The 23,300-nt window shown below is 33.7% G+C and overlaps 1 protein-coding gene across 2 annotated transcripts in view; it reads right to left on the bottom strand.

The window, feature by feature from the left end:
- The window catches only part of LOC140163051 (uncharacterized), a 396,194-nt gene that overhangs the window by 277,465 nt on the left and 95,429 nt on the right, over nt 1–23,300 (bottom strand). For both annotated transcript variants that reach the window (XM_072186409.1, XM_072186408.1), the window contains exon 2: nt 1,732–1,924. The gene's annotated coding sequence lies outside the window, so the exon portion shown is untranslated. The remainder of the gene's footprint in view (nt 1–1,731; nt 1,925–23,300) is intronic.

Raw genomic sequence — 23,300 nt, forward strand, 5'->3', positions numbered from 1 at the left:
AACACGTATTTTACATGAAGAGGCATACTTCAAAGCCTAGTATCCTGTGGTAGATAACATTATTAACAGCATGTAATACTCATTATACTTAGGGAATTATATGGTCTTTGTATCTTGTAACATGCTAAAGACATGGCTGTAAGGTCGCAAGAGAGTGTTCGCTCTCCGATATTGGTTTCATAATGAAAATATTAACCAAAAAAGCGGGTCAAATTTTCTAACAAATTGCTTGTAACGGAAATCTTGCCATTGATGCTCGAAGGCATCATAAGATCACTCTCCTTGCAAGTATCTTATGAATAGATGACGGATATTGGCATAGAGAATTTGCAATTATGGTGTGTAATTTTATATAGTCATAGTTTCTTGTTGCTTCTTGGGTTTAACCTTTTGAGTAAGTCATCACTTTACGACTTTTAAATTTTGATAAAATAAATAGGTAAATATAAATTCATTACTGTGTAAGTGCTTTTATCAGCAATGTGTTACGGGTAACCGAAATACATGCAAATGATTTATTTTAGCATCAACAAAATAAGCACATTATTATTTTTATTTCTAAAGATACTGATTAACGACAGTTAAGATAATAATGAAGCACGTTTTCTTTGATCAAAATTATATTAATTTGTTTTGTATTTGCCTTCCCGCTATTATGGTATAAATGCGTATCATGTGGAGGTGAGTGATTATTGCACAAACCAATGCACATGTATAATTGATTTCGAGTCCCGAAGGGGGGAGGGGGGGGGTGCATTAGACGCATCAACAACTCATTAAGTGCCTTATGTTGTACAATTTCTCGAGCAACAAGTGATATACATTTATTAACCTTTTTATTTCATAAAAAGGTAAAAGAATCCTTGACTTTTGCTATTATGTATAACAAAATTGTCTCTAAAATGTTGAAAAATGCAAGCAAATGCTTTTATTTTAACGGCAAAGTTATTTGTAACGTCACTTTTTGCATAGCTTTCTTTAAAAAAGTTGATAAGCAGTTTTTAGTTTTCTGTTCTAGTGGCCCTTTATCCTTTCATTTCACTTTTGTCTCTACAAAATACAAAACTATTTTTTTACTTTGTTAATACATTTTCTGTCATATTCCTCTATTAGATATTATGTCACGTTTTTCCTGTTATTACTACTTTTATTCAGTCGCAAAGTCTGTTTTCAATATTATGAGGATTGTTAAAAAGATTTCCTATGCGATGTTGTGTTCACATATGAAGAACTTGTTTCCAAACCATGTTAAGTCCACAACCACGTGTTTCTCATTTACTTGTGTAATACAATCACAATCACTTTGACAAGTTTTACATTAGCAACAATGAGTTGTACCCTCAAAAAGTCATTATCTACCATAACAATGCTCCTTTAAAAATATGCAGACTATTGTTCTCATTTGGGAACAATCCACTGTTTGCTTTGTAATGGTGCATCCAACTGAAATTACTACACCTATAGCATCACAACCCATTGCAATATCGCTCAAGTAAATCAGTAACATGTGTTTGTGGACTTAACATGTTTTGGAACCAAGCTATTCATATTGAGAGCTGAAAATTATAGGTTGAAAGTGATATAAACATATTCATTACCTTGGGTGAGCCATAATTGGGAATTAATTACACATGTTACAGAACACAAAACTATTTACCACACATTCATTATTGTCGTGAAGACAATTGTAGTTCTTACGTTAAAGTCAGCCCGATTTACCCCTCTACTTACCATTTAATAAAGCAGATCCTCAGCCACAATTGAGCAACATCGCACTTTTAATTTCCACTTGTGCCTAAAGAAGTGTCTCTACTACTATCCCAACTAGCAATCCTTGGCGTCGTAAGGTAATGTATTATCAGATGACACAGTATGGCTTCTTCGCTGGATTAACTAATCACACCGTCTGGATCCGGTCAACAACCTGTAGTGGGAGATGCAGAATTCACTAATTGTAATCAAAACAGATGTTTTAACTACATTTGAAGACCTGAGCGCAAGAAGACCGTAAGTCCACCTGGCCCCTCAACATGTATACACTAAAGTTACGTATAGTTTCTTAGGATTTTATAATGTTTAATACATGTTCCAGGGTGAAAACACCATGAAAGGTTGTGAAAGATTTGTTTTGGCCCCTGAACATGTATAAAACATTACCAAACTATACGAAACTATACGCAACTTTAGTGTATACATGTTGAAGGGCCAAGTGGACTTACGGTCTTCGTGCACTCAGGTCTTCATTTAAATGAGACCAATATTGTACGGTTGTTAACAAGAACGAGTAATATATAGAGTAGTGATTGGCCGTGCGTTGTTTATACCGCCAACGAGCAACACTGGAAATGCTAAGATGTAGCACTAGACGACATTGTAGACAGGAAAGTTTAACATTATTTTACCCAATATTTACAAATATGTTTACCGTAAAATTTTGATAATAAACAGGTAGTTTTTAGGTAGTTGTTAAACTTTTCTTTTCATTTTTTTCTTCTTTTAATTTGTAAATCTATGACTCTATAACTCTATAACAGATATCTATAAATTAAAATACAAAAAAAAAAATAATAATACCAACTTTAAAGGGGCATTTCATGATCCACAGCCTCATCCCCCCACTTTTCTCAAAGAAAGTTGAGATTTTTATATCACTGGAAACCTCTGGCTGCATAATGTTTATGTACAAACTATTTCTTGCAGATGAATTCGTTTAGCAAAGATATCGTGAAATTTGAATTTCGTTCTGGTGCACCAGAACGAAATTACAACGCATTGTCTATGGTGCAGTGTAATACACATAATCATGCATAACTCGCGAACGCAAAATCGGAATCAACTGACATTTTGGGAATAGGTTTTTTTCGTGGATATCTAATGAAAAATGACATAAATAGAGGATGCTAGGATCACGAAATACTCCTTTAACTATCCTAAAATGTCATTCTTGTCCGAAAAACTCGTTAATAGGCACATGTTGGTTCTTGTTAAATTTTTATGGTATGTCTACAGTATCATTACAATTTTGATAAATATCACAAAATTTACACTTCATGATTACATGTTTCAATTTTAAGAAAGAAGGAAAGAAGGTTAAGAAATCAAGAAATCGAGAAATCGAGAAATCGAGAAATCAAGAAATCAAGAAATCGAGAAATCAAGAAATCAAGAAATCGAGAAATAAATAAATCAAGAAATCAATAAAATCAAGAAAGAAATCAAGAAATCAAGAAAGAAAGAGATTACATAGAAAGAAAGAGTTAAATGGGTCACGTTAGTTGCAGCGATCCATTATTGAAAGGATAATTAAATAACTTGACGTTTAATATCATTTATATCGTCGGTTCATAATCTCTAACATATGCTTTATATATTAAAGAAATCTGTTATTCTCTTTCACAAGATATTGATATTTTCTGATTATAGTCAATGATGAAGCTTTTACATCTCGAATATCTCCGTCACCTAATACTATGTTCTTTTGTCACTCTAACATTTAATGTCACAAATAATAGAAATAAGTAACGCCAATAGAGACTTCTTGATTTTGGATGACTGTGTTTAAATTTTTCACATTTTCAACCACTCGTCGTTTTTAATATTACGATTGCACGAGTTTGTTCAGACCAGGGATAACTTATACTATAGATGAGACAATTTTATAGCATACTTTTTGGATCATAAGTCTGATATAAAAGACCTCACAATTTCTTCGTATTAAACGTAGTTTGCTTAAACTCATTTAGTTTGAAGGAAAATGAGAATATTAATTTAATGGTGCCCGTTTTTTGTTGTTGTTTTTTCTTTCTTTTCTTTGTTTTGTTTTTTCTTCTTTTTTTTGTTTACCTTTTTTCTGGTGGCTTTAACTGATAAAAGTGCATTATGCTTGTTTGGTTTTGTTGTTGTTGTTGTTGTTGTTTTGGCCCTGTATAAAGAAGCCTTTGAATAATAATCAAATTAATAATTCTGTTTAGTTGGTGGTTATGTAGTCAAGGTCTAGGTTAATTTAACATAATGTATCCATTAACCTGTGCGTAAAATAAAGGCACTGCACTTTTTTGAAATCCAATATACGTGTTAAAAGATAGAAACCTTGGTTCATTGCATTAACAAGGGAGAAACGATGTAAACCTTGGAATATTGTGTGGCTAAGGAAAATACATTAGGGCTATAAAGTTGTTTTTTTTTAGTTTTTTCCAGAAAAAATCGGCGAAAATCAGACTTTTTTCTCAAAATACCGGTCCTGACGCGAGTATATAGTCCCACCCTTTTTTGGGTGAAAAATTACCAAAAATTCACGTCAAGGTCTCCAATATTCGGCACCGACCTTCCCAAAAAGCTTAAAAAAGTAGTCTCACTTGAGTTGTAAAAAACTTCTATTTTCTCCTATTTCTGGGTGGAATTTTAGCCTTACCTTCACTAAATAGAATTTTGGGAATATTGTTGATACAAATGTCCATTTCTCTGAAAGAAATGACATGCAAACTATTTTATTTTCAAATTATTTAACGCCTACTTGTCTGAATCTCGCCAGCCAGGCCATGTGTGTTATTTATGTAGGCGGCCATCTTGGACTTGTCCATGGTCGTAAAGTTTATTTTTTACTGAATTGGACTTTATTTTCTCACATCATAATCCTTCAAAAATTCCAAAATAAAATGTTTTCATGCATTCATGATTTATGTAGAGCATTTTTAATATTTAGGGTTGATTTTTACAACAAGTATGAGACAGAAAGTAAATAAAATTAGTGCAAGTGGTTGTTTACACGGTGCATAGGAAATAATGACAACTGATTAATTTTCCATTTTTCAAGCGAGAGTATTATGAAAGCTTGATGTTTTGTTGAATTTATAACATCTTTAAAATAATATGTGAACTATATTGACGATGTTTCAAGGTAAATAAATAATCTAGCAATGAAAATTAAGCTCCGTAGTCACAAAAATAATTTTGAGGTGATTTTGCAAATGAAGTTGCATGATTTGGGTTGCCAAATTCGGAACCAGGTGCACAAAGTCGGGAATAAAAAAAAAATCGCATTTCGCATTTGTTTTTAAATTTCTCGTCAGCTTTGAGACAAACCTTCTTTTTTTTTTTTTTTTTTTTGGCCTAATAAAGCTTCGATTTCCAGCATTTTCTTTGTTAAACAATTACCACATTTAATCGGATATTCAATGATTCGTAAAACATTTCCTTGAATAATGTTGAATAACATTTTGTAACATTATCTACTAAGGGGATTGCTGGAACCCCCTTTAGAATTTCGATGTTAATTTTAATCAAACGAAGGGAGTTATTTGAACCCCTCTGGATTTTCTAAGTTAATCCTAAACTAATGAAGGGGGTTATTTGAACCATTTGGAATATGTATGTTAATCTTAGTCTACTCTGAACCCCTCTGGAATGTCAATGTCAATCCAAATCTAACGAAATGGTTATTTGAACACCTTTATAATTTTATGTTAATCATACTATAACGAAGGGGGGGGGTGTATTTGAACCCCTCTGAAATTCTTATCTTAATCCAAATCTAACGAAAGGTTTACGTTTATGTGTACTTTATCTCTCTGTTATCAAATACAGTATAGCAATTTTCACACTGTCAAGTACTTTTATTGTTATATATGCTATGCTGAAAAATAAAAGCAACGGTGAATATAGTAATAAGAACGTATTCATATGGTTTAAAGTGTACTTGACGCGCAAACGGATGCTCCATTATCTGTGCCAGGCTTTTTAGCCATCTTCGCGTTAGTGTCCTTAGTTTCTTTGATGCGTACTCAAATATAATTTGGCCTTTTATAGGACCTTTTAGACAGCGCGACGGTTTGCACTTTTTTATCATTGATTTTCAGCCCTCTTTACAACATTACTCAAGAACCACAAGACTTACAAGTATCAGTGATATTTGAATTTTGCTACACACCAGCTATGAAATGATCAATGCAATTTTGCCAAAGCTCACTACCATTCGCCAGATGCTGTGAACTACCAAATCGCAACAGTTTAAAATAATTGCTAACCTTAAAGAGACACTACAATCATCACTTTGCAGATAATAAACGTTATAATTAAAACATTTCTCATCAGTCATCTATCATTATTATAAGCACAATCACCATTATCATTAAATTATCTTCATCATCAATATCATTTTTGTTTTCGTTTATATTGTAATGTGTAGGACCCTGGGATCAAATTGGTGTAAATTTAAGTCGCAATGTATTATAGTCAAATACGGCGTCAAGTAAATTTTCCACTCGGAGAAGCATTAGCCCAAAGCATAATATAATAAAACTACTTCCCTCATCTGACCATCTGTGACACGACAAAACATGGGCAAAAATCATCGCGGCATCTTTATAGAGCAGTTTTAGTACTTCGTCTGCGAACAGGCTGTGTTTCTAAGTCATTCATTGCAAAATCACTAATGCGAAGATATATCTAATATTGTTAACAATTAAGCATAACACATCAAAATATACGCGAATTATTAGGACTACATTCTCAATGAGAAATGTATTCAAAACGTACTCTACGCACATTGAGCAAAGAGCGTTATGATGAGTTAATGTCGCATTGACCCAGCAAACTAAAAAATCTTAAAATTGTTAAAACCTTTATTCAAAACGTTTGAATGTCCGGTTATATAAAGATCATGATTACTTTTTCAAAACTTTATTGTAAAATGTTCTGGACCAACATTTTTGCAAAACGCTTTGTCAACGGTTCAATAAGATATTCTTAGCCCGTTTTCAAAAATACTTTATGCATGTTATTAAAATGTTTTTTATACCCTTTATAAAAATATAAACCGATATTATCCTCTCTGCAAAACGTTGTGTTTGCTAGAGAATTACAAGTATCTCGCGTATACGTTAAGATAAGTTAATATCGCATGTTATCGTTCAGGGGTCCATTTCATTAAACTTTTAACCCTTCATAACTCAAATAACCTTTCGTAAAGTTACCATCACCCAATACTAGACGTAACTTTACGAAGGGTCCTTTTAGTAAATCTCTATTACTTAGGAATGTATTCGTAAGTAAGTTTTGTGAAATGGAAGTTATGGACACAGTTCTTGAACCCAAATACGCTTGTACATTCCTTGAATGACATGTATTGGTTACCGAAAACTGTCCTTCAAAACACGGGTCAGATTTGGGTGAATGATTGTTGACAACAGGGGTTATTAAACTGTGCTACTTGAAATGAGATCATAGCTCAAAAATGAATGATTGCAAAGCATATTGTCTATATTTCAACGCATAGCTGACGACTGCCAAAATAATGTCAAAAAGTAATTAAAGTAAATACAATAAAATTATACTCAATTTTCCACGTTCGATTATGTGTGTCTAATACCTGTGGTTTTCAAACTATATATTAAACAAAACATGAAGTAATCAAGAACTTAGAAAGTTCATAATTGAAGACAACATTATTTTACATATCATACATGCTAATGTAGTTTAAACGAGCCACAATGGCGACATTTTCATACATAATATGATGGGTTATCTGAAAAGGTAGGTATACACGAACTTACAAGCATAAACCATTCAAGTGCAATATCGGAAAAAACTGATAGTTGTCCACTTTGCCGTAAACTGTCTTCCATGCATAGACCAATAGCATTGTAGTTTTTACAGCACCGATGTTCGTATATCTAAACAAATAACCATGTCATATCTAATGATTTCTTGCAGTATTTAATTCTAACGAGTAACGAGGATAATACACTTCACCTCACTTCTCGGTGTGTTTATAACTACACCATCGATATACTCGCTTATACCACATAGCAAAAAGCATGGACTAAATGGATTTGCATGAAAGACGAGTATACGAACAAAAAAAGGTCATGCGCTACTCAACCTAGATAATTTAAGAATTTCAGACACCTAATTGAACGAATAATACGACGAGACGAATAAAACGACAATCGGCTACAAGATGTGAGCAAGGTCATCAAGATTCCATGGGGATAACACCCGTTACTTAAACCACAGGCGGCAGTGGCGTAGCCAGTGGTGGTGGTGGTGGTGGTGGGGGGGGGTTATGTTATGTGTTTTTATGTTAGTACCGCCTATTATCCCTTTTTTTGAGTCAACAAATCACAACTTCGGTCGGTAAAAAATATTTCCGTCGGGACATTTACAAGTTGTGCCCCCTCGGTTCCAAAATCCTGGCTACGCCACTGACAGGCGGTATAAAATGATGATAGAACTAGGGTATCAATTAGCAATTGCCAATAGCGAAATACCTTAACATTGGTGATGACGAATGATGAAGTTGCAAATGTAAGTTTGGCGCCTTCTAAACGACCCTTACCATCTACGACACCGGAATAATAGTTGTTGAGAACATAAAACCCAGTCCGAGACAAGGTCGCGTGGTGTCTCACGGGACTTATCAACAACGCCCATCACTAAAACTATATCACAACTTTGCTATCGGCAAAATACCTCGATGCCAGGCCTTGATGATATGAATACATTATTGAATGCTTCGGTCTTCAGACACACAGTTCGTTTTCTGCTGTAGCTGTTTGAATTTTAATATAACTCTTTTACAATACTTGTCTTGATATTATTTATAGTTCAAACAACAACATTAACTTAAAACTATACAATATTTATTTTTATTAAAAGTACATCCCAAGTTTGGAGCGACAAAAAATCGATTAACAAAATAGCGATAGAAGCCCGGTGTTTTTTTTTCGGGACACCCTGTATACTTTATTACATTCCTGATGTCATATTTATCCTCAATAGAACCTTATGCGATGACAATGTTGAAATATTATCACGTTGAGGCGTTTGGATTGCATAGTCCAAACTACGTTATGATATTCATTTTTTGTTATTTTAGTTTGTCAATTTATGTGTTACTTTCTAAGATATTTGATATAGCATCCGCTATCTGGTTCCATATTGCCGTGGAGCGTCATGGGCACATTTTGTGAATGTGAATTATGCATTAACATTACACAAATACTAATAAAACAACTTTTTAACTTCCAAAGAAGTTGACCCGAAGTAATACAGCGCCGGAGCATTTTGCTGTCATATTAGTGTTTTCTGCATTAGGCAATGTAGCCAAATCACTTGTTTTGGGTAACAACACTAATCAAACACGCCAAAATGGCAAATATGCCTAACATAAATACAAATACATGATGAGAATATCATTGTGAATGACGACTAATTTGAGTGTGACAACAGCATTTTCAAGATAATAGCTATATGTTATATGGTATAGGTGAACTTTGTGTGTAAAACATCAGTATGATGTTCATGTAGAAATATAGAAATACATACTGCCCTTCGGTAAATTGTCCAATATTTCCAGAGTTACTCATCAATCACACGTTAGATATTGCCACCTGCTGTAATGCTCTAAGTGCTAGGCATGCCTTCAACGGAAAAAGTTCAAGTTTTGAATTTTTTTTCTCAAAATATCAAGAGCTCTCTTAAGAACTACTCAACCAATACTAGGCTTGTTTGTACTCATTTTAATGCAATTTTCATGCTGATTCCAAATATGGTCACACAAATCTACATTTCCGAAATTTTTGAATTAAAAAAAATGAAGCATGTCGTCTGCAGTCGACACCCGCGTAAAGAGAGTTAAGACGTTACAAATCTTTTGAAGCGCTGCAAATAATCCGCAATAATATGAATTAAACACAGATTCAGTAATCCGTGATTTAACTAACGTCACTACTCAAATCAATCTATATTTTTAATTTTGCCTTTACAATAGCAAATTATATAAAACTTACCAACCCGATATTCTACTTATAACAATAGCAATTCCCGCGATTGGTAGAACAAAAGCTATGTTCAAACGATTTAGGACGCAATGAGAATACTTGAATTATATGCAGATTTCGTGTAGACACACAGCACGCACAATAATGGTTAACACTGGATATATTGGGCTACAGATGACGATATGATGTATTACATTTGACAACACAATGAGATGATATATTGACGCAATGAAGGGGATTATGAACTGATCATGTATTCTTAATACGACTGATGCTGTATTAGCCCTAGATTTAAGATATTTTGCCGCGTCCACAGTGCTGCCAGACAGCTGCAGTTTCAACTTTGATCTGTGCGTGGCCTATTTTCCAGTCGTCCTGCTTTAAATTCAAAATGCGGTGCAATGTGAAACGAATTAAAAACAACTTTCTTGAAACAGCTCCATTAGAAACAAACGAAGAAAGCCAAAAAAGTTCCTGAAACTGCGCACTGTTTCTTTATGCAAACCAGGTCAAGACCGATATAGCATGTATATAAACAAGACATTGTTTTCATTCTCTACTTGGTGCGGGATTCTTCCCTGATACAAGTATACGGGTAAACGCTGTCAACCTGTTTAGACACTTTTGTGATCAATGTACACCTTCCAGGCGCCGGACTACAGTGCACAATGATCCTACTGGAAATATTGCATGATTTTGAGCTCGGAAATCTTTCTACTACATATGTATTTATTATTTCCACAGTAATGGTTGTCACATAAATATTGCTCTTTGCTGAGATGAATAATAATCTCAGCTCTTAGCTACCACACATCTAACAGTCAAGTTTTTTTTATTGCCGTATCACTTCTGCATTTTGTATTGTGTATTTTCCGTTTCTAACATACTCTTTTTATGGTATGTTTCATTATATACACAGCACAAAAAGAAGAAATAAGAGCCTCTCTTAACATTTCGCCATTACATTGTAAGATTTCGTTTTTTTACCAACAAAACTAACTTTGAAATAATGACTGGTTATTAAGTGTTGTGTGAAAATGAAAGATACAGAGCTGAATGAGCCCAAATTGAAGACAAAAACTACCCTTTTCAAAAGTCACAAAATAGACCCATGCTTGTCACAAAAGTTGATTAATGGCTTGTTACTAATGGAAAAACCCATGCACTAAATGCAGTTTAAAGCCCTCACCTAGTGAACATTTACTCTAATGTGTATCGATTCTTGATTATTGAGCCATGCAAATCCCCGTCTTGGTGCAGGGTTCAGCACAGTGAGTTGTAAGATGGCCAGTCAGTCCCATTCCTTGTCCCAATACACCTTGCAGTACTGTTGACAAGCATAGGCATACTTTGTGACTTTTCGAAAGGACAGTTTTTGTCTTCAATCTGGGCTTATTCAGCCCTGAAGTCATGGACATCTTTCATTTTCACACAACATTTGGTAAACAGTCATATAGTTATTTCTAACTTATTTTTATTTGTACAAAGTTTTATTTTACAATGTTATCCACAAAGCACAAGAGCTACTGCAAAGGGTTGAATCATCTGTTGGAAAAGTTGGCCTCAAAATGAATGCTTCAAAAACAAAGTTCATGTCTTTCAACCATAGTCAAGAGATATCTATTCAGACAAACAATGGCACCAAACTAGATGAGGTGAGCGACTTCAAGTATCTGGGTACATGGATGGCTAGCACGGAAAAAGACGTAAAAACACACAAAGCAGCTGCATGGAGTGCATGTAACAGCCTCAACAAAATCTGGAGGTCAACTCTCCCAAGGAAATTCAAGACTCGTTTATTTTCTGCTACCGTCGAATCTGTACTAACCTATGGATGTGAAGCATGGACCATGTCTCCCAGATTATGTAAAGAACTTGATGGTTGCTACACAAGAATGCTTAGAGCAGTTTACAACATCAATTGGAAGCAGCACATCACAAACAAAGAGCTGTATGGGGACCTACCGAAACTTTCACAGAAGATCAGAGAAAGGAGGACACGTTTCGCTGGGCATGCATACAGAAGCAAAAATGAGCCTGTAGCCAAGCTGATCCATTGGACACCAAAACATGGAAACAGAAAACCTGGCAGACCCCCACTGGATGTTATGGATTTGGGAACGGCCATGCAGGACAGAAGGGTTTGGCGTGCTGTTGTAGTTCGAGGACAGCACTCATCTTAAGCAAGTAAGTAAGCAATGTTATGAAACATTTTTGAGAGGGGGACTTTTTCTTGTGATGTGTTTATATCCATAAGAAACGCTCATTCCCAAAATTTCAGTTTATTCTGATTTTGCGTTTGGGAATTGTTCATCATTATGAGAATTGCATATACTTAATACTTCATGGGCCACTAAAGTTGTATTCAGATTTCCTTTTACAAATTAAGCGTACTGCTAGCCGTCCAGCGCGTAGTATTTGTACAAGGTCCGATGCACACGCTTGACGTCGCGCACGTAAACGCGATGGTTAATCTGTCGAAGGAAATCTGAATAAGACTTTATATTTCGTTCCGTTAAGGCGATTTAATACCCTGATTTTCATCAGTACCCATCTTCTTTTTTTTTATTGCAAATTTATAAAGTATATTTATATGTTCATCATCTCATGTCCTGAATTTATAAAATATCTCTACATACAAAGTGGTATTAGACCATTTTAGAAAATCATTTTAGCCCTATATATTTTTTTTTTTATTGTATCCTGGTAACTGAGATGTATGTTTCATAACAAACCATAATATATTCTATTGAACATGTCCAAGTAGAATACATGAATAGAATACATTAAATCCTTTGTTATACTATCTATAGAAATATACTCACTGATTATAACACTGAATAAATTAAATAGGCCTAAATAATCTCTTCCACATAGACAATTAATACTACACCATGTATGTATCTTCTATAATATGTTGTTAGGAAAAGAGATTAAAAAAGGCTATAAGGTCATCAAAGGTCAGGTTATAGGTCAATTGGTTCAGGTCAAATTCAGGCATCAATTTTGAATACATGTGATAGTCTGTGATATCATACATGTCATAATGAGGCATCAATTTTGATATTTTGTCTGTTACTGGATATATAATGGCAATGTGTGAGGTGGATATACTAAAATACCTTGGGATGTAAATGGTGAGTAAAATTTAGATTGCCTAGTTGAGTTGGATTGGGCAAATAAATATAAAATAGTTACCAAAATCACAAAAATGAAGCTTACGGAAAACTACCTAATATGGTGGTATAGGTGACAAAAAATACAATCTTGTTCAACATTGCCGTAGTGTGGTTGTGGTAACATGTTACCTATCGCTTAATTAAGTTTCAGTGACATAGTGTTGCAAGTTCAAAATACAAAATATAGCTCGACATTGAAAATAGAAGCATTTTAACCGGTTCGTTTTTGATAGTTGTGGAGCACCAAGTTCATGAAGTCATAAAAGAAATCAGGGACCACTTATTCCCATTTTACATATCAACATTATTTCCCTAATGTGTTAGCAACACATATCCAAAATTTTAACGAAATTCGTTGATAGTAAGCTTTCCAAAATGAAGTGAATTTAAATCATCAGTGATGTACCTCCTTTTGGCTTCTATCTTCAAAAGCATGTAAGCTACATTGATACCGATGCCACCAATAAAACGAGAAGATTTGCCCCTTCATTTTGCATACCACTTTGTCCAATTTTTTTTGTAATTTCTTCACAAAATGCAAAAAAATGCAAAAAAAAATCAATGGGTGTAGTACCCCCTTAAGACAACATAAATACACATTCGATGGTATTTTTGTAAAGTGGATGAATCTGCACAAAAAAATCAAACCAAAATTGTGTAGCCAGAGCTGGCCGATGGTATGTATATTTTTGCAATGTGGGGACAGGGTGAGTCTGTGGATAACAAATTACACATTTACATAAAAACAAACTTTAACAAAAACAGCTTTTAAAAATGAATTCTGTGCAATCACACAAACAATTAATTTTCCGGATATTTAGCTTGTTCCATTTATTTTGTATTGTCTTTTCCGTGCAGTAGACAACAATACGTTTTTTGGTTGTTTTTTGTTTTGTTTTGTTATAAAGAAAAGAAAAAAAAAAGTTACAGATACCAAAAGCAAAACAGTAGTATACCAGCGTATAGAAACATAAAGGGATATCAAAAGAGATGGCAGAAAACACAAAACAATTAAACAAAGAAAAAAAATGTTATATGATAAAAACTAAATGGATAAAAAAGAATAACCGTGTTGTATAGTCAGTGACACTGCGAAATTCTCATGTAGCTGTAAATGCACACAAGAGTCTCATTTCTTGTACATCGTATACTTTATCGCTCTATAGCAATTTTCACACTGCCAAGTACATTTATTGTCATATATGCTGTAATATAAAAGCCATGGTGACTTTAAGAGTGCGAACGGCCGGCTAAAAGCTTTAATATTGGTCGTATTAAGATTATCAGTGCTATAAAATATATCGATATCCACATTGATTTTGATATTTCAAATTTAACAGCATTTTATGAAACTTATAATGAAATCATATTTTGTATAAACACAGACAGGTCAATTTGTTATTGCTTGATAACATGTGAATATGAAGTAAATCAGTAATCAGTGCAAGTTTTATATAATAAGAACGTATTCATATGGTTTAAATGGTACTTGACTTACAAACGGACGCTCCATTATCTGTGCCAGGCTTCACCCATCATTGCGTTAGTGTCCCTATTTCATTGATGCATACTCAAACACAATTTGGCCTTATAGAGGACCTCTGAGACAGCGCGACGGTTTGCACTTTTTTATCATTGATTTTTATACTATTCTCACTCCAGTTTAGGAAGACTTCAAAATATTAAATGGCATTTTTTTGGTTATTTTGAATAAACTGAATTGCATTGACACAATCAAATTTGACAAGCAAATTCTGCTACTAGGTAATTATATTTTTCCCGTTGAATCCAATCAACATTAAAACAAACCCCCTAAAACCGGTTTACCTGTTATTAGTGCTCTTGTTTTCGTTGTCATCGTCATAGAAGTAGTTGTGTTTACTCTTCTTACTCTTTCCCATTTTCATCATCTACTTTGGCAGATTTCACAATTTCCTCTGTCTTCCATTTCATATTTTCATCATCATTAATTATCTCGTTCTTAATTAATGATGTTCAGCTATGGTGTGCTAACCGCTCTAGTGTTTTCTTCTTTTCTTCTTCTTCTTCTTCTTCTTTTCTTCTTCTTCTTCTTCTTCTTCTTCTTCTTCTTCTTCTTCTTCTTCTTCTTCTTCTTCTTCTTCTTCTTCTTCTTCTTCTTCTTCTTCTTCTTCTTCTTATTATTATTATTATTATTATTATTATTATTAGTGTTATTAGTATTATTATTATTATTATTATTATTATTATTATTATTATTAGTTTATTATTATTATTATTATTATTATTATTATTATTATTATTATTATTATTATTATTATTATTATTATTATTATTATTATTATTAGTTATTATTATTATTATTATTATTATTATTATTATTATTATTATTATTATTATTATTATTATTATTATTATTAGTGTTATTATTATTATTATTATTATTATTATTATTATTATTATTATTATTATTATTATTATTATTATTATTGAAGTTAATTCTTCCAGAATAATAAATTTAACAAAAATATTTTAATGATACCATGAAGAACTCGGTCCGGTGTCACAACCACAATATAATACGATTAGTTCCAACCAGTAACATATTATTGTGATGTGATAAGACTATAAACATAGAATGCATAGGAATGTTAGTTAATGTGAATTAATTGCACTAGCTTCTAAAGTAATGCAGTGTTACGTAATGAAGTTAAACTATGTGGGAGATAACTTATGAGAAAGGGTTGAACATAAGGCTTCACCTTAATATCAGCCGTCAAAAATTGGCTCAGTTGGTAGAACATCGATCTGGTGATCAGAAGGTCCCCCGTTCAAATCCTGGATGGTCAGTGATTTTTTTTCTCTCTGGCTCTAATTTAAGTATGTGGAAATTTGTGTTAGTACATTTCTCATAACGTAATGTAATGTAATGTAATGTAATGTAATGTAATGTAATGTAATGTAATGTAATGTAATGTAATGTAATGAAATGTAATGTGCATGCATGCATTGTAGGTTTGCATGATTTTTTGATGTGTTCTCAAAACTGCTCAAGTGGATGTAAGGGGTTTTGAAACAAAGCTCTTCATATCGAGGGTTGACAAACTGAAGGTCTTAATAACTTAAAAAGTGCCTTTTTGAGAAAAATTCTTAAAATAATATTTTGCATTTGAAATGTGACCAAGTATTATTGTGCTATAGATGCAATAGGAAGTTGATTGAGTTAAGGCTTTATGATTTTAAGAATCTGTAGGTATTACAGATTATTTTGGTACCAAAATCTCAAAATGGCCAAAAGTGAGTTAAGGCCTTATGTTTGTCAACCCTCGATATAAGCCTACACCTCTTAAATCAATTGAAAATTAATGAGAGTAAAATAACGTTTTGTCATAGCACACAACACATATTTAACAAGAAAAATGCAAGTTGTTTCCCAAATTACCTCCTTTAATCTCAATCACAATGATACTCGCTTGTGTGAATGTAAAGTTTATATGCATACGATGATCTGACGTTCCTTTAAGTTTTAGCCTATACCCCGATAGCAAGTCATAACTAGATCTAGCTTTAGACAGCTTCAAGGTTTATGTGTTGTTCATGTTGATGCAAGTAAAATCCTTTTAAAAGCATGGAAGCGGCTATGCCATAATGCACTTACTTAATGTTGCGATACTACCTCTGTCAACAATCAATTGTTCAACGATTGTATCACATGTGGTAGTTTAAAATAGATCAGTACTGTTTTATTTAGTCTTCTACTTCTAGAAAATTGACGTTATTTGGCCATGAAAAAAAGGTAATGTATAGAATTAACCGCGTTTTGCGAGGGTACAGTATAACACTGTCAGTTTTCAGATATTATTTACTCATCCTTGTTGCAATAACTGCGAAGTTTCAACGCCGTATCTTTAAATTACCTTAACTTTAAGTACAAGACGACATTGGGGTCAAGAGTGGCTATTGTTTGGTATAAAATTCACAAAATGCTTTTGCCTGTTTGTAATTCGTACCGGACATCCCTTATATATTAAGGACACATATCTGGCAACATTATTTTCAAGATAATAATGTATACAATGCAACTGCTAAATAGTAGAAAAAAGAAAATATCCGTAGCTCTACATCACAGATACATATATTATATCATCATACGTGTACCTTTATGACTTATGGCACGAACTTCCTTTGAATGGAAATTGACGTTGAAGCGCAATCTTTATTGGTAAACTGCAATCTACATGATATAAGTAACCCCAACAAATTCATTCAATGTGGCTGGAGCCAAGATCTGCTAGGCTTTCATACATTTTACGTCAAGTATATCTAGGCATTAACAGAAGTCTTGGAGATAACGCTGTGGAAACTTCGACCAAGCACAAGTGACATGCACAATGGGATCGCCGTAGATTGCTGATGGGGGCATTGAAATCGACTCTAACGAGGCATTTTATCATGGGTCATGAGAGAGGATGAGATTGTTTTAGCGATTTTCTTTGTTTTGCCTTGGTTTTGTTCGGCTAAAAATGAAAACACTCTGACAGTGAAAAGTAATACACATAATCTAGTTCTTATAGAAATAATACAACATGGCTTTAATATTAATGATATCTTGATCGCCATAGCCTCTCACAATCTTTTAAACATTGGCTACATTGGGGAATTTTGATTTATTCATTCATACAGGTATACGTTATGTATCTGTGGTAGACAGCTTTTGGCATCATGCGCTGTATGTACGAGGGGCAGTCAGTATGTTTTAAGAGTTGACTCGTGACGTCATTTGTGGATCGTTTTCATGGCATTTCTCAATGATTACATAAACACTGTACCTTTGTCTTTCAAACAACACATGTAAAAATTCTATCACACACATGATTACGAAACAGCATTAGCATAAAATCAATGGTCTAGAGTCACCTGGTGAAATTGAGGCGTTTTTGTTAAGGGAAATATGAGGCTGAAATGAGGTATTGTTGTATTTTCTATATTTTCTCGGGAATTAAAGAATGGAGAATGCTGCCTTTTGGAACAGTAATAGAACACAAACTACCAGTTCATTAAACCATGTTTGTTGAGCTGTAAAGGTTTTAGTTTATTTAAAATGCGTGGTCAAATATGTCTTATTTTTGACAAAAACAAGGCTTTTCTTTCTTTAAAAATCTTGATATTGCCAAAAATAGCAAACGTGGAAATTTAAATTTTTTTGCCAGTTCTGTTGACTAATCTCCAAACATTTAAACGGAGTCTCCTAGAAAATATTTGAATCCGTGATTAAAATATAACTGTTATTGTACCATTGTTACATTTATACAAAAAGTAGTGGTACAAAGAGAGAGGCCATCGTTTGAATGAGAAATTTATTTTAAAACTTTTCTGTTCATTTCAGGTTGAGATCATCCATAAAAATTCATATGAATATTTAAATTACAATTTTCATAGCATTTTGTAATATTTTAGGCCCTATTTACATGGAATTTAGCAATTTTCGTGCATGTCCACCATGTTGTATCGGTCATCCCACCTGCGCATGCGCAGATTGTTGTTTCATTTGCACCATTTATCATCGCACTGAGTACCAGCTCTCACACGTGACAAGTCATTATATTTTAGTCTGTTTCATTTTGGAGATAATTAATGTCATTTGTAATAACTGCTTTTTTCATTTTCGCCATTTTTGCAGAATAATTCTGCTTCCATTCAAGCCCTAAAGTTGTTGAAGTTTCCAGACGTCCCATTTCCACCAAAGTTTAATGGCAAGTCTCATATTTTACCAAATGCAAACGGAGGACCTAGTGTTTATTCTTGCCCAAAACTAGCCATATGCACCTTGTACTTTTGCTGTTTTTTCTGTAATTTAAAAGGCCCGCCTTTTTGCGTGATTTGGCAGTGTCCCTAGTATATTGATTTTATGCTACTGCTGTTACGTAATCATGTGTATGATATAATTTTTACATGTGTTGTTTGAAAGACAAAGGTACAGTGTTTATGTAATCATTGAGAAATGCCATGAAAACAATCCACATATGACGTCACGAGTCAACTCTTAAAACATACTGACTGCCCCTCGTATTAATGTGTTAAGTTGAATCTATTAAGTATAGATTATGCATTATAAATAGATAACCTACATAATATGCGACCACGTATAAAACTCTCTTCAAGAGGTGATACCTACAGTGGAAGTTCTGGGACCAAGGAAGTTCCAGCGAGACAAGCTGAACCAGGTCCTGTCCGAGGTCACATGATACTGCAATAAGGCAGTCAGACAATAAGAATAAGCATTTAGGCACAGCATATGTTTCCCAGTAATAGCCACCGAAGTCGATTGTCAAGTTAATTTCTATTAAAGCTTAAAATGTTCTCTAAAAGTGCATTATGCTACTATATTATCACGGACAAATATGATGGCTAAAGGGTGTATCAAAATGATTGGTACCCGTCAGTTTCCATGTGATTATGGACAAGTCTACCACAACAACATTAAGTATAGGAGCTGCCATATTTATAGATGGATGTTATTAAAGGGCACATAACTATGAATCCCAGGCATTTTAAGTGGATTAAATGTTGCATATTGAAGAAGCAAGCTTACCAATAAACAACAAAACCGATGGGCACCAAAATATGTTGATACAACCTGTAATATTATATATGTTTAGATTAAATGTATCGTTGAAGTGCAGAATTTACAGTCGCAATAGATGGACCAATTGATCACAGGCTTAGGTCACAAAATATTAAAAAACGACTTGAATCTGTTCAACCCGATATCACCGTGAGGACTTTTGAAGCGAAAAAAAGCTTCAAAATCGCGATGAAAAAGAAGACAATTCTATCGGGAAATTAGCAGGATTGCCAGTACCATTCCAAGTACTTTTGTTGATAGTTGCTATTCAATTGTTTGTTATGTTTACGATACATGTAATTGTGTTTATGTTACTCTGCGTGAATGTCAATGTCAACATGATGTATTCAAAAATCATGCTCAAATTGTCCTTTTTAGTTTTTTTTTTTTTTTTTTTTTTTTTTTTTTTTTTTTTTACTTTCCAATTCATTTCCACGTACAAACTGTAGAGTACAAATTAGTTTATAATGGCATTAGTAGTTATAACTATTTATTACGCTACCCCGCCGATTTATTAATTAATTAATTTTTAGTCACTCATCCTCCAAATTATTACATTCAACAATATCTTGTATTTGCTTATCAACATGATCAACTTGTAAGAAACAACACATCTTGTTTCATTTAATGCATATTTTCATTGACAACGTTTTCTGAATCAATACAAAATTCTCCCTGCTAATTGTATAGAAACAATACAATCCAATCTATTAATGTCGTGTTAAGTTTTTAGTCTTCCCTTAAGGTTATACGAGGTAGTGTTGGTCGAAGCATAAAAAAAACGATTTTCATTATCTGTATCAATATATTATTGAAAGATAACACTTTGCTGTTTTGCAAAAGTTCATTCTATAAATCATATACCTTTGAAAACCTGCTTAATTTATTGTTGTTAATGAGTTATGTACGTTTTACAAAAGTGTTGTTGTTTCAGCCATCTTTACAACATAACTCAAGAACCACAGGACCTACAAAGGTATATCTGTGATATTTGAATTCTTCTACACGCTCGCTATGAATTGAGCAATGCAATTTTTGCTAAAGCTCACTACCATTCGCAAGATGCTGTGAACTACATTTTTTGTTGCTGCTTCGACCAACAATACATCGTATTACCTTAATGTCAATGTATTAAACGTTGAAAACGTAATCAGTCAAAAACATCAGATAATTGAGTATTTCTAACAATATGCATTTCTTTACATATAGGTGTCAAAACTGCGAAAAAATTTGGATTGGATTGCTTAATCCAACGTATTAATAACTCAATTCACATGTCTTGTATTTTCTATGCAATCTTATTCTGTAGTATGACGCTTCTTAGCTTACACATCAAGCAGGGATGTAGACTTGAGGCGCATACTCGCCATCCCGCATGTACATGTTATTATTTCCTTTGCAAGACTCATGAATTCAATTTGAAAAAAAAAAAATTCTTATCATAAAAACTTTTCTAGTATTAAGCTGGTACCTTAATTCGTCCACCTATGATATAATGCATACATGACACCAAATATCACTTTCAATTTGATTAACACTTCTGTCGTCGTACTAGCCGCCATCGTCTTTATGACATAAGGAGGGTTGCACATTAACGTACATATAATATAAAGCACACAGCAGACCAACGAAATAAAAGCTTTCCTACCGTACATTCATTTTTGCGCATTTTAGCTCATATTTTTGCTTTGCTTTCCTTCTCTTTCACTATCACTGTCTCTGTATCTCGCTCTCTCTCTCTCTCTCTCTCTCTCTCTCCCCCTTCTCGTTTGACATTTTACACATATTGCTCACTGTAGCCCATGACCTTTGACCTCTAGGGCCAAATTTACGGGACACCATTGTACCGAGCATGAACCCTGAGTTCTTGAGCTTGAGCGGTTTTAAAAAAAATACACATATTGCTCCCTGTAGCCTATGACATTTGGCCTCTGGGGTCATGGCTACCATAAATTACAAGGGTCATTGGCCATCATTATACTAAGTATGAACCCTAATGGCGCTATAGTTCTTGAGCTAGAGATGTTTCAGATTTTACATATATTGCCCGCTGTAGCCCATGACCTTTGACCTCTGGGGTCGAGACTACTATACGAAATGTTTAATGGCCACAGGCCATCATTGTGCCAAGTATGGGCCCTTCAGTTCTCGCTAGAGGAGTGCAAAGAAGTGGTCTTGAGAAGGAGGAGAAGAAGGCGAAGTGAAGTCGAAGACTAAACACAACTAAATAATACAACATCTATGATCCGTTGCACGGGCACGTTTAATGTAGAACATGGGGGGTGCAACAACATCCTCCCATTCGTAGTTTGTGTAATTAAACTGGCTGAGTAAGACGATGCTTAACATTGAATGATTTATATCATTATACATTTTTACTTTGCGGTACTAGGCTTCTTTAATTGTCCTTGTTGTCTGCATTTATATCTTTCTATTTTTGTTGTCCTTATCAGATTAGTGTAATTCCAGCAGGTATTATGTTGATGCTCTGTATTATTCCAGTATTTATTGACTTTTGAAAGTTTTTTCTTTTCTTTTTGAATCAAAATGATTAGTACAAAGGAGTATAAATAACGCGTTTATCATACATATATGTGATGCGATCAAGCAAAATCAGTCGGAACTCGGCAATATTGATTTTGAGATATAGCCAAACAAAGGAAATATTTCCTTTTGTTTCCTTTTGTTTTGGAAACTCTTTAATTGCTCATATCTTTGGAACTGTTTGTTCAATTTCAATGGGGGTTTCTGCAAAATAGAGCTTTGTAAATGCTTTTTACTATCATACAAAAAAACTGAAAATTTGATATGTCCGAGTTCCGACTGATTTTACTTGATCGCATCACATATATTTGATTTAATCTTGTAGGTAGTTCTACCCTTAATCAAATTGCCTCAGCTCAAAGATGGTATAGTTAAAATCTACTCAGATTAATATGGTATAACTGCAATAACATTAATTGCAGTGTTCATGAAAAACATCCTAAAGTATGTAAACACAGCCAAATTAAATAGTCACCATTCGTGCAATTTTTAAAATGACATAGGGAGTTGTATCACGCGGCTGCGCTAGCGTGAATGCCAAGAACTTCGTCGCCTGAATAGGCCGGCATGTTAATCGATTATAAACTACCTCTTGTCAACATCTACACATCTACACGTATCTGAGAGGTTTAATTTCAGTGTCATTAAAGGTTTACCCATGCATATCAAAATGCAAATCAAATACCCGCTCTTTCAATTGTGCGAAGGCAAGTGTAAAATGGTTCCTGTACGGGTTGCTTTGTGCCACATAAAGGCTATTTCACGTTAAGTGTACACTTACAGTCTCAAAGAGGGTCAAAATTAGAACTCCTTAAATTCATAAATATTCTATGATTTTTAGAACGTCATGATGTACAAATTCAATTTCAAAATATTAGAGCGTGGGATCATTAACATTGTTAAATTAATTCTACATGACATTTTTTGTTAAAAATTAAAGTGTGGGCTTCTGTAAATCCAGGACCAAGTTTAAAAACAATTGTTAAATAAACACGAAACTCTTACTTTATTATAACAGTATATTCTCTAGTGTATTATTTTTCTTATCATAAATATTAATTAGGATGTGTTCTCATTAAATATTGTCAAATGGCCATATTTTTCAGTAGAACTTGTGTTTTCTGAGCTTTCCAACGTATGGGTGTCTGGAGAGGACATTTCGGAGAGGACGCTGATATTCAAGCAGCAAACTTA

Source organism: Amphiura filiformis, chromosome 10 (genome assembly GCF_039555335.1).
Source record: "Amphiura filiformis chromosome 10, Afil_fr2py, whole genome shotgun sequence".
Classification (NCBI taxonomy): Eukaryota; Metazoa; Echinodermata; class Ophiuroidea; order Amphilepidida; family Amphiuridae; genus Amphiura; species Amphiura filiformis.